We start from the raw sequence: 12489 nt of genomic DNA on the forward strand, positions 1-12489 counted from the left end.
GTCAATCAAATTCTGAGATGAGGTATTAAAAAACTTTTTAATTCTATTGTGTCAAAATTTGTTTTTATGTCTGATGATTGTACTTTCTTCATCTTGCAATATATTGTTTATTATACATCAAAGTTTATGGCAAATATAGTCTTGGTGTTTTAATAAAATAAAAAATATTCTCCTTTTCCATTTTTACTCTTGGCCTCAAATTTTACTTTATCTGATATTAACACTACAAGCCTCAGGGTTTTCTTTTTTGTATTTTTGTTTGTTTGGTTTTTTTCCATGTGTGTTTACTTATTTATTTTACTAAATATATTTATGGGTACAATATGTATACATTAAGGAATAATTAATTCAAGATAAATAAGATATCCATCATCTCACATACTTATTTTTTTGTGGTAAGAATATTTAAAAGCTACTATCTTAGCAATGTTCAAGTATACAATATGTTATTAGTAACTATAGTTCCTATGCTGTACAATAGATCTCCAGAATTTACTGCTTTTGTCTAACTCTAAGTGTGTGCCCTTTGACCAACATCTCCCCACTACCCACTGCTCCTGCCACACCAACCTCTGGTAATCACCATTCTATTCTCTACTTCTATGAATTCACTGTTTTTAGATTCCACACACAATGAGAAAGACAGTCTCTTCCATAAATTGTGTTAAGTGATATAAGCCAGGCAGAAAGAAAAACCTTTGGGTTTTGCATTTGTTTTGTATTCTACTGATATATGGTAAATATTTGTATTATAAATAAAATAATACAGAAAAAGATGCATAAAACATAAATGTATGACTTACAGAACACTTATTTGTTCACTACCCAGGCCTAATAATATAGAAAATTGACAGAACTTCAAAAGCCAACAGTTGTTTTCATACTTACCCTCAAGTATGACCACTGTCCTGACTTTTATAGGAATTGCCTCCTTTCTTTACATAGGTTAACCATCAAAGTGTTCATTCCTTAATCTAAGGTTAGATTTGCCTGTTTCTGAAATTTACACTGCATAATAATGAAATTATATGGCATAAATTTTTTATGTCTCCTTTCTCTTGCTCAATGTTATGTTTTATAGGTTTATCTCACAATCTTACAAGACATGTAGCTTTTTAGGTTATTATTAATGATGCTTTATACTATTCCATTGTTTAAATATATATTAATTTACTTTTCTCTTCCACTATTGTCTATTATTTGGGTTATTTCCACTCTGGGGCTGTTTCATATAATGCTGCTAGGAACATTCTTGAACAAGTTTCTCGTGTATACATTTACATTGGCTATAAAATAATAAGTAAAATTGTTGGGTCATAGTGTGTATCATCAAATTTGATATTTGCCAAACTATGGTACAAAGGGAATGCATCTATTTATAACTCCCACAAGCATGTATGAGTTTCTATTGACTCACATTCTTATTGACATATGACTAGTCTTTTTAATTACAATCATTCTGATGACTATGTGCTGCTATCTTCCAGTGGTTTTAATTTTGCATCTCTGGGATTACTATTGAAAGTGGTTGCTTTTTCACACATTAATTTCCCATGAGATTTTTTTTCTTTTGTTCAGTTCCTGTTCAAAATTCTTGCTAACTATTGGGATGTCTGCTATTTTCTTATTGATTTGGTTTTTTTTTAATTATATATTTTTTTGAATTATATTTTCTGAATATGAATCCCTTATAAAAATCTTCTCCTGGCCGGGCGCTGTGGCTCATGCCTGTAATCCTAGCTCTTGGGAGGCCGAGGCGGGCGGATTGCTCAAGGTCAGGAGTTCAAAACCAGCCTGAGCAAGAGTGAGACCCCGTCTCTACTATAAATAGAAAGAAATTAATTGGCCAACTGATATATATATAAAAAATTAGCCGGGCATGGTGGCGCATGCCTGTAGTCCCAGCTACCCAGAAGGCTGAGGCAGAAGGATCACTCGAACCCAGGAGTTTGAGGTTGCTGTGAGCTAGGCTGACGCCACGGCACTCACTCTAGCCTGGGCAACAAAAGCGAGACTCTGTCTCAAAAAAAAAAAAAAAATAAAAAAATAAAAATCTTCTCCTACTCAATGGCTTGTCTTTTCACTGGCAATAATATCTTTTGATTAATAGTATTTCTTCATTTTAATATACTCAAACTTCTCATTCTTTGCTTTTTGTGTCTTTTTTAAATTAATCTTTATTTACTTGGATGTATAAATAAATTCTCCTATTTTATAAAATACTTATTTGTTAGTCTTTCACATGTAGGTTTCAAATTCTCTTGAAATTAGTTTTTGCATGTGTTGTGAGGTAGGGTTCAAGCTTAATATCATTTACTGAAAAGAACTATTCTTTCTCTACTTCTCTGCATTGTCATCTATATCACATATCATGTATCCATATATACTGGAGTCTTTCTTTATATCCCAATTCTAGTCTATTGGTTATATTTCTGTGCTGTTATCAGAGTGTTTTAATAACTGTAATTTTATCACAAGTCTTCATACCTCAAGGACTGTAAGACTCGGTATTATAAATATGACATTTCTTCCATATTAATCTAAAGACTCAATTCAATCCCATTCAAAATCCCAAAGGATTATTTTTTCCCAAAGGAACTTGATAAGCTGCTTATAAAATTTATACAGAAATTTTATGAGTCAAATAGCCAAGATACTTATAAAGAAACCAACATAGAAAGAAAAACCTGATTAAATTAAAACACTTCTGCATAGCCAATGATATGGTCAATAGAGTGAATAGACAACCTACAGAATGAGGGAAAATATTTGCATGGCATACATAAAATAAAAGGCTAATAATCAGAATCTATAGAGAAATTAAGCAAACCAGCAAGAAAACATCAAACAATCCCATTAAAAAGTGGGCAAAAGACATGAACAGAAGTTTTTCAAAGGAAGATAGACTAATGGCCAATAAGCATAGCAAAAAAATCTTCAATGTCTCTAATCATTAGAGAAATGCAAATCAAAACCACAATGAGATATCACCTAACTTCAGTGGGAATGGCTTTTATGAAACAGTCACAAAACAACAGATGCTGGTGTGGATGTGGAGAGAAAGGAATGTTACACTGTTGGTGGGACTGCAAACTAGTTCAACCTCTATGGAAAGTAGTATGGAGATACCTCAAAGAACTAAAAGTAGACCTACTATTTGATCTAGCAATCCTACTACTGGGTATTTACCCAAAGGAACACAAAGACATTTTATAAAAAGGACACTTGCACTCAATGTTTAGAGCAGCATAATTTACAATAGCTGGTGGGACTGCAAACTAGTTCAACCTCTGTGGAAAGCAATATGGAGATACCTCAAAGTGATTCAAGTAGATTTACCATTTGATCCAGCAATTCCACTACTGGGCATCTACCCAAAAGATCAAAAGTCACTTTATGAAAAAGATACCTGCACTCGAATGTTTATAGCAGCACAATTCACAATTGCAAAGCTGTGGAAACAACCCAAGTGCCCATCAATTCATGAGTGGATTAATAAAATGTGGTATATGTATACCATGGAGTACTACTCAGCTTTAAGAAACAGCAGTGATATAGCACCTCTTGTATATTCCTGGATAGAGCTGGAACCCATTCTACTAAGTGAAGTATCTCAAGAATGGAAAAACCAGCACCACATGTACTTACCAGCAAATTGGTATTAACAGATCAACACCTAAGTGGACATATAGGAGTAACATTTATTGGGTGTTGGGAAGGTGGGAAGGGGGAGGAGGGGATGAGTATATACAAACACAATGAGTAAGATGTGGAACGTTTGGGGGATGGACAAGCTTGAAGCTCGAGGGGTGGGGGCATGGGCAATATATGTAACCTTAACACTTATAACCCCATAATATGCTAAAATAAAAAACTAAAAATAAAAATAAATAAAGCAAAAGAATAGAGTTGTAGTCAGCCACTTACACTAAAAAAATACAATAATAATTTACAATAGCAAAGATGTGGAAAAAACCCAAGTGCCCATCATTACATGAGTGGATTAATAAAATGTGGTATATGTATACCATGGAGTATTACTCAGCCGTAAAAATAATGGTGAATTTGCAAACTGGAGACCCTGAGGAAAAAGAAAAAAAAATAATAATAATAAAAATAAAAGAAAAAAAAAAAAAGAAAAAAGAGAAAAAAAAAAATAATGGTGAATTAATACCTTTTGTAACAACATGTATGGAACTGGAGACCATCCTCCTAAGTGAAGTATCTCAAGAATGGAAAAACAAACACCACATGTACTCACTATTAAATTGGAACTAAATGACCAACACTCGTGTGTATATATGGTGGTAAAATTCAACAGAAATCAAGAAGGTGGGAGGGGGTAGGAAGGGATGGGGAAATTCACACCTAACGGGTATAATGCACACTATCTGGGTGAGGGACAGACTTATAACTTTGACCCAAAGTGTACAAAAACAAATTATGTAACCAAAATGTGTGTACCCTCATAAGATTCTGAAATTTAAAAAGAGACCCTATGCTAGATTCGTGGGTTGGAGCCAGACAGGCCTATGTTCCTCATCAGTGATACAGTAGTGGTAGAATAGGCCCAGGCCTCTTCCCAACAACCTTGTGAAAATCAAACAATACAGCTGTGAAAATGCTTTCTTGCAGGAAAACTATCATGAGAAAGAAAGCTGATGTTACTATTAATATCAATAAGAATTAGAGTTACAAGAAACAAAAAAGAAATGGACTCCTCAAAGAGTAAGAAAACTCCCTGTCACTATAAGCATTCATGAAGAAGTTGTACAACCTTCTCCTAGAAATGTTTGGGGAGACAGATGCATAGGACTTTATTTTCCTTTAATTTCAGAATATTATAGGTATACAAATGTTTTGGTTACATGAATTACTTTTGTACAGTTTTCTTAATTTTTTTTATTTCAGCATATTATGGGGGTACAAATGTTTAGGTTATATATATTGCCTTTGCCCCAACCATGTAAGAGCTTCAAGCATGTCCATCCCCCAGACCGTGCGCTCTGCACCCATTAGGTGTGTATATATCCATCCCCTCCTCCCCCATCCCACCTGCCCAACACCCAGTGAATGTTATTACTATATGTGCACTTAAGTGTTGATCAGTTCATATCAATTTGATGGTGAGTACATGTGGTGCTTGTTTTTCCAAGAGAAAATGGACACTTTGTACTGTTTGAGTCAAAGTTCTAAGTGTGTCCATCTACCCAGAGAGTTGCACAGGACCTTAGAATCATTACTCTCCAAGTCCCTTTTCAATTTTCTAAATGTCTGTGATTTATCCAGCACTTGGAAGTGTGATAGGCCTGGGAATCAAAATTTCCCTGAAGTTAAACTCAACTCCTTGAATTTGAAATCAAGTGGGAGCAAATACATATTCTAAATTGGGGTAAAGTGTAACTGCAACATGTGGCTAATGCACACAGACTTCTCTTCTACCAACGACAGAGAAAAATTACAATGGGAATTCCTCAGAAAAATTACTAGCTGCAGCCCACTGGCATCACCCCAGCAGGCTGAGGGAGAGATGAATCCCAGATTAATTAGCAAAATTTGACAAATTCTCCTTCGAGGCCTAAGCTCCAAAGCCACCTGCTCCTGCTGCTTTGGAGTCTCAGAACTCAAAGTCTTCAGTCTTTGCCTAGATGTGATATAAATGGATGAGTTTATAGGCTACAAGTTATCAAAAATACCTATCCACCCAGCTCAAATGAAATGTGACCAAAACCACATCTCTGTCAGTTATTGTATCCAGTGTATTCTGCAAACCCATGAGTCCTGTTAGAAAACTAATGAGACTTCTAGATATTGACAGTAGAGTCCCATCTTTATGAAAGCAAAGTGTAAGAATGCAAAATGAAAGGAAAAAAATCAATCTGGCTGTTGAGGCTTTGTTTGATTTACTTGATTCATTCATTCAACAAACACTTACCAAGAATCCTTCATATATCAAGGCCCTTGGTTCAGCACCATGAGGGGATCCAGAAAAGAAGTGGTGACATGTTTTGCCCCTACGATATGTATAGTACCAGGTACCAAACAAAGTAGAAAACAACTGATATGTAGCAGTAGGAGGTTCAGTGAATAGGTGACTGGAACATGAGGAGATTATTTCTTACCAAAAGAATCAGGAAAATTTTCCTGGCTAGTCAGTATTTGAGCTCAGTCTTGAGAATGAGAAGAACACAGATGTGCCAGGAGGAAGGTGAGCCAAGGCCCTTCCTGAGAGGCAGGTAAGTATGGGGAATGTTCATGGGACAAGAAGCTAATTTATCAAGTGCTTGTTGTATGCCAGGAGCTACAAAAAGCTCTTGAAACAAATGATTTTGTTTGATTGAGAAAACGGAGGCACAAAGAGGTAGATCATCTTGCTTGATGTCCCACAGCCTAGAAGTGATAGAATTGATATAACGTCTGGTGTTGGGTGTAGGAGGATGTGTAAAACTGCTGACACATAATCAAGAGGACAATGGATGCCAAGATCAGGTGGCAAAGTGTACAGCTCTTGACGTAGTTTCTCTATATCTTGTTAATGAAAAGATTGAACATATTTGTTATTGGCTAAATTTTCTACTCATCACAGTGGTTTGGGAAATCTTGAAAACCTATACTGCTTTGACAAAAGTGAAAATGGTCAACTGCTGTTACTTTCTGTTACTTTCTGTGCTGTTACTTACCACATGATTGTTAGCTCTGAAGTACGTGGAACTCCAAAACAAAGGCTTGCCGTAGTTGGAACCCCTTGACTCTGAAGAAGTAAGGAATCTTGCTACAGGTAGGCAACAGACTGGTCTAGAATGGAGTCCCCACCACCTACCTCACACTAAGAAGGCCCTGATATGTGGAGAATAGATAGAAGAGACTGCAAGAAAAGTCAACAAACCAAGATTCAGCAAACCAAGTTCAGCTTGCCACTTGCTTTGTCAATAACATTTTATGGAAACAAAGTCACATTCATCCATTTATTTATTGTCCATAGCTGCTTTCATGCAGTGACGACAGTGTTGAGTAGTTGTGACAAAGTACATGTGGTCCACAAAGACTAAAATATCTGGCCTTTTACAGAAAAATTATTTGCAGACCTCTGAAATAGAAACCTCAGAAAATGCTAGCATATGCACACTGGAAGAAAGAATGGCCATCATACAATTCACTCCCTTCTCCCCTTTTCCCACCCCCCAACCCAGATAAAGAGTCTGAGTCCGAGAAAGAGAAGACTTGCCTACAATCACAGAGCAGGTAAGGGAACGTAATTGGGGTCCCCAGCCATCAGACCAATGCTCCTTCTACCACACCAATCCTGAAAGACCAAAGTGATTTGTCTTCTAAACAACTATCTGTAATTAACTCCTGAGACACTGGGCGCCCAGCACCATCCCTTCTCAGGCTGCTGTAGGAGGCGTGATGCCTTCCTACGATGTGGTCTACACCAGGAGCAGTGGGAGCCCTCACACAGTGAGGTGGTATCTTAACACCCTCCATGTACGAGGAGAAATCAGACGGCATCACAATTTCCTTTTAAACTCTCTCAGGAAGACCCCACAGTGCAAACTGGCTTAATGTCCCTCAACAAGTCCAATACCAGCTGTTGACCCTCCAGGGCTGGAAGTGATTTCTGCTTGCTGGTGGTGCTCAGATGGAGTTGCTGGCTTGCAGCCTGCAGCCGTATGAATCAGGCTGCCTACAGCTCACACGGGCTGAGACTCCACGAGGGAAGGGCAGGTTCCCAGCTCCCTCGCGCACTCAGCCTGGCCAGGCAGCTGCCCCATGTTATTCCTGTTATTTTCCTGCTCTTCTTCCCCCCTCCAACTCATGTAGTTAAGTGTGTGTGAGTGTGACTCCACTGAACACAGGAAGCAATGGGGGAAGGAGGCTGTGTTTGACAAAGTTCTCAGTGTCTGGTGGAGATTGTGTTGGGGAGTGTGTGGAGTGGGGATGGGCTGAGGGCGCAAATGTTCAGGCAGGTGGAGGATTTCCCCAAATGGGAAAGTCTTTCTGGAAATAGCAGAACTGGTCTGGATTTTGTATGAGAGATTTATCGAATCTTGGAATTAGAATGTTGTTTGGGGACCACCAGCTCCCAGACGATGCTCAGAGCAGGAAGTGGACCGGCAGCATCTCAGACAGACAGGCTCTGCTGCAGGCTCCTGTGGCACACTCGCTATTTCCCAGGGGAAGGCACCTTATGCTGAAACAACTTCGGCTTTGAATAATGATTCTTTACATTGAAATGAACTTACAGTTTCTAGTCCTGTCTCCAAAAGTCACATGGAATGAACGCATTCTCGTTTTCCTCATGTTGGTTCCTAGAGTGTTTCCTAAGGCAATCAGATCCTTTTTCTGCCCCATCTTCTGTCCTCCAGATCAGAGTGGATGGATGGACGGCATGTGTGTGTGTGTGTGTGAGAGAGAGAGAGAGAGCATGTGTGTGCACATGTATGTATATGATGGGATGTGTCCAGGAGGGAAGAGAGGGGGGATTGCAGCAGTTCTGAATTATTAGAGTACCAAAACCAGGTGAAAGAGAGTGTTTAAAAAGAGGCAGGCTGTATTGCATAGGGTCTTATATGCCGAACTAGAACAGTTGGGCTTAAGATAAGAGGAAACACCGCAGACTAGCAGCTTAGAAAGCTCATTCTGCCCATACTGAAGAGGAGATGCCTGCAGGATGAGGACAAGGAGGCCATAACAAATACTGTAAGAGTCCCAGTGAGAGAGGATGAGAGCCGAGCAAATCAGAGTACACAAAGATGAGGAGACAAGGACACCGTCAAGAAGTGCTCAGGAGGAAACCCTGGCAAGATTTGACAACTGATAGCGAGTTTGAGATAGAGAAAGGGATCTGGGATGACGCCAGGGGGTTTGTCCTGGGGTGATGGGACAGTCAGCAGAGGGAACATCTCCAAAAGTCTGCCACCACCAGAAAATTTTATTTCGTGGCCTCCTCAGAGCCCTCCCAAAGGACTCTCTGCAGAATGAAATGATACATTAACTGCGTGAGTTGGCAAGGAGTGAGGAATAGGAAACACTAATTACAGGCCAAGATAATTAACCAGCAAGTCTGGGATCAGCTGGATGTAACCTCAGCTCATCTGGTCCTAAAAATGGCCAAGGGAAGATGTGAGGGGAAGAGTGTGGGCAGACATTTTACAAATGCTAAGGAAGCAGCTGAGCTCAGACCTTGGTGACACTTGAGTTTGATGTGCTTGGCACTTCAGCTCCGGTTTCTGGAGCCCTTGGGGTGCCAAATGCACTGCAGCCGGCCAGCCAGTTGTCCAAACATCACTTATGCCCCTGGGCCACTAATTACCAGGCTCCCCTTTAGCCTTATTGCTGCACTCCATTAGGGGCTTGCTGGTGACACGCACAGGAAATGGATTGGAGGCCATTAGACAATCCAGGTTGAGGAGGGTCAGGTCTTGCCTCCTGGGAGAAAAGCCTAAGCTCTATCTTCATAATCTGGCGCTTGAAGCAGGAGAAAGATCTCAGGACTAGAAAAGAGGAACAAATTCTTGTCCCAGCCTAGCCAGATGACCTTGGGCAAGCAAATCATTTCACTTCCCACAGCCTCTGTTTGCTTGTCCATTGCCTGTGCATAGGTAATGCTCAGTTGTGAAGCTCAGATGGTATCAGAAGCATGGAAACACCATGGAGACAGTAAATGCATGTAAGGAGCTATGGTTACTGCTGCTGATGTTAATTGCTAACATGAACGTTTAGGAACATTGAACTAGGAATAAAGAAAACAGAGTTTTAATCCCATTTCTGACACTAATAGTTGAATGACCTTAGGCAAGTCACATTTTTTCTCTAGGCCTCAGTTTCCTCATCTGAAAACTGGATAGATTGGACTAGGTCAGTGAGCCTCAACCAGAAATGTACATCAGACTTGCCTGTGGAACTTTGTAAAAGCGTCCATGCCCCACCGCAGACATGCTGAAGTAGATCTCAGAGGAATTAGAATCTCATGCCCACTGAGAGCCACGGAAATGGACGGCTGGGCCCTGTCTACCGCCATTTCTGCATGCCGGCTCCCCACAGCTGGAACTACTTGCCCTCCACCTTCAGGATAAGCTGACCACAGCCTCTAGCACCTGTCCTCTCCTCAGGCTGAGGCCCTCAGTCTCAGGCCAAAACTCTGGACCTCAGCAGCAAGTGCCCCTGATGCTGAACTGGCTCTGACCTCTTGTGTCAGACTCTCAGCGAAGCCCCACCCAGATTTCAAGATGTTGTACTCACCTTATTCCCCAGGCAAGCTGCACGATGGCTGCCCCGCACTGCTCGGCTGAATGACTGCCCTGCTCTGACCACCCGCTGGGACTCTCATCTGTTGTTGGACCTTTCCTTTTGTCGTGCCACCCGCCTCACAAAGAACCCCCTTCCCATCCTGGATTCTTGTTGGACACAGTGATGCTCTTCCCAGACTAACACAACGTGGTCTGTTGCATGACCAAGCAGGTGGTATTTTCTGACAATAGACTGCCTTCTCTAGGCCTATGGCTTCATTCCTTCCCAACTCCAACCTGATTCCTACCCTGTCCAGCTGCAGCTAAAGTCATTTGGCCAGTTTTGTCCCACCATGTGATATCAGTGGGTTCTAATGCCCCACTAAAATGTCAGAACTAGAGTGGTTGCTCTGTACTTCAGGAAAAGCAATGGGCCTCTCTGGGCCTCAGTTTGCTTGTCTGTACAACAAGAGTAACAACATCTGCCTCGTGGGAGAATTCTCTGACTCAATTGCTCCCCCGATCTATTAACTGAACTAACTCCTCCTGTTCTCCAGACTTAGGTCTTCAACATTGCTTCATAAAGATTTCCCTCACCAACATTCCCCCACTGCTGCTCTACGCTCTGATAGCAACCTATAGTTTTCCCTTGCAACTCCTTAAGCTTTTGTAATTGTGCGTTATTAGCTTAAAGTCTTTCTCCCTTACTAGATCATAAGTTCCACGAGGGCAGAAACTGCCTTACTCACCACTATGAAACCCTCCTGCCTGGCACCTAGTGGACATGAGACATAAACTTCTAACAACCGGCAGATGAAATGTTGAATGTGTCTGGTGCATAGCAGGTGCTCAGTGGACCTTACTCCCTCCTCTCCTCTCCCAGAGAACAGCACTAAGGTGATCCCAGGAGGTGAGACTGCAGCACAGGGGAGAACAGGAAAGAGCCGAGCTGGCGCTTGAGGCCCCTGCCGGCCCTCCTGGGCCCTGAGCAACTGTGACCCAAAGAGCAACCACAAACAATTAGAGGTCTGGTGAGAATCATGCCCGTATCAGCAGTTACCAACCCTCAAATTCTCAATATTAAAAAAGTTCCAACTAGAAATCTTTTGAAAAATACTGGCGCTTGAGCCCTACCCATAGAGACTTTAATTTAATTGGTCTGGAATGTAGCTTGGGCTTTGGTATTTTTAGATAATTCCCCTGAGTAACCCCAATATGCATCTATGGATGAGATTCACTAGACCACCCCAAAGTGGTCCAATCACTATTTACAGATACAAAAGCTGAAGCACAGGAGGGAAAAGAATTAGCCCAAGAACCCACAGTAGAGTGGCAGAGCTGGAGCTAGAATTTAGAAGAGCGACGAACTTTGCACCCATCACTCCTGCCCTGCACCGAGTAACAAACTATAGTCCCCTTTATCAGATGCAGAGGCAGCTTTACTGGCACCAGACAAGGCTAGGGGCAAAGAGCTTGATTTTCCACCCCGGAAGATCTGTTATTAAAAGCCTGTTTATGCAAGAAGGATATAATTAAAAGTGAATGAGTGTAATTCCTTTATCTCAATGAATATTAATTAAAGATAAACACTGCATCAATATTCATTTAGAAAAAGATGGAGGCTGAAAAGCAGACTGCTCATACCAGGATTGTCAATCACATCAGACAGTAATGAGATGACAGGACCCCAATAGCAAAATGTTCTTCTATTTTCCTCAAATCCTCTTGGATTTAGAAGTTAGCCAAAATGCAAATCTGCTGTCAGGGCTCCACAACTGTGCATGGCTGCTTGGGCACAGGACTGCCTTGCTTAGGGTACAGCCCTCAGAAGGTTTCAGGCTGTTGAGACTCTTGCTTATGCAGTGTCAGGATGCTGGAGGAACAACTGTCCTCTTCCACCTTCCTGGGGAGGGAGGGGCCAAACGGACCCAATGACAAGCCACGTTGTTCCAGACTGTGAGCCCCGGGAGAAGGGCAAAAGCACAAACCTCTCAAAGAAGGATCCCCAAGGCCACAGCAGGTCCCCAGAACTGATAAATTAGACTCAACTAGGGAAGCTTTTGAAAATGCAGAATTGCCCTGTTCTTACTGAATCGAAATCTTTTCAGTTGAAGCCTGGGAATAAGCATTTTAACAAACCCGCGTGTTAATTCTGATTTTTAGCCCAGCTTAAGATCTTTCTTTTACCAGGTCAGTTAGGGTCTTAGATGATTTCATGTTATAAAGATGATTTCATCTTATAAGATGATTTCATCTTATA

This window comes from Microcebus murinus, chromosome 1, assembly GCF_040939455.1.
Source record: "Microcebus murinus isolate Inina chromosome 1, M.murinus_Inina_mat1.0, whole genome shotgun sequence".
Lineage (NCBI taxonomy): Eukaryota > Metazoa > Chordata > Mammalia > Primates > Cheirogaleidae > Microcebus > Microcebus murinus.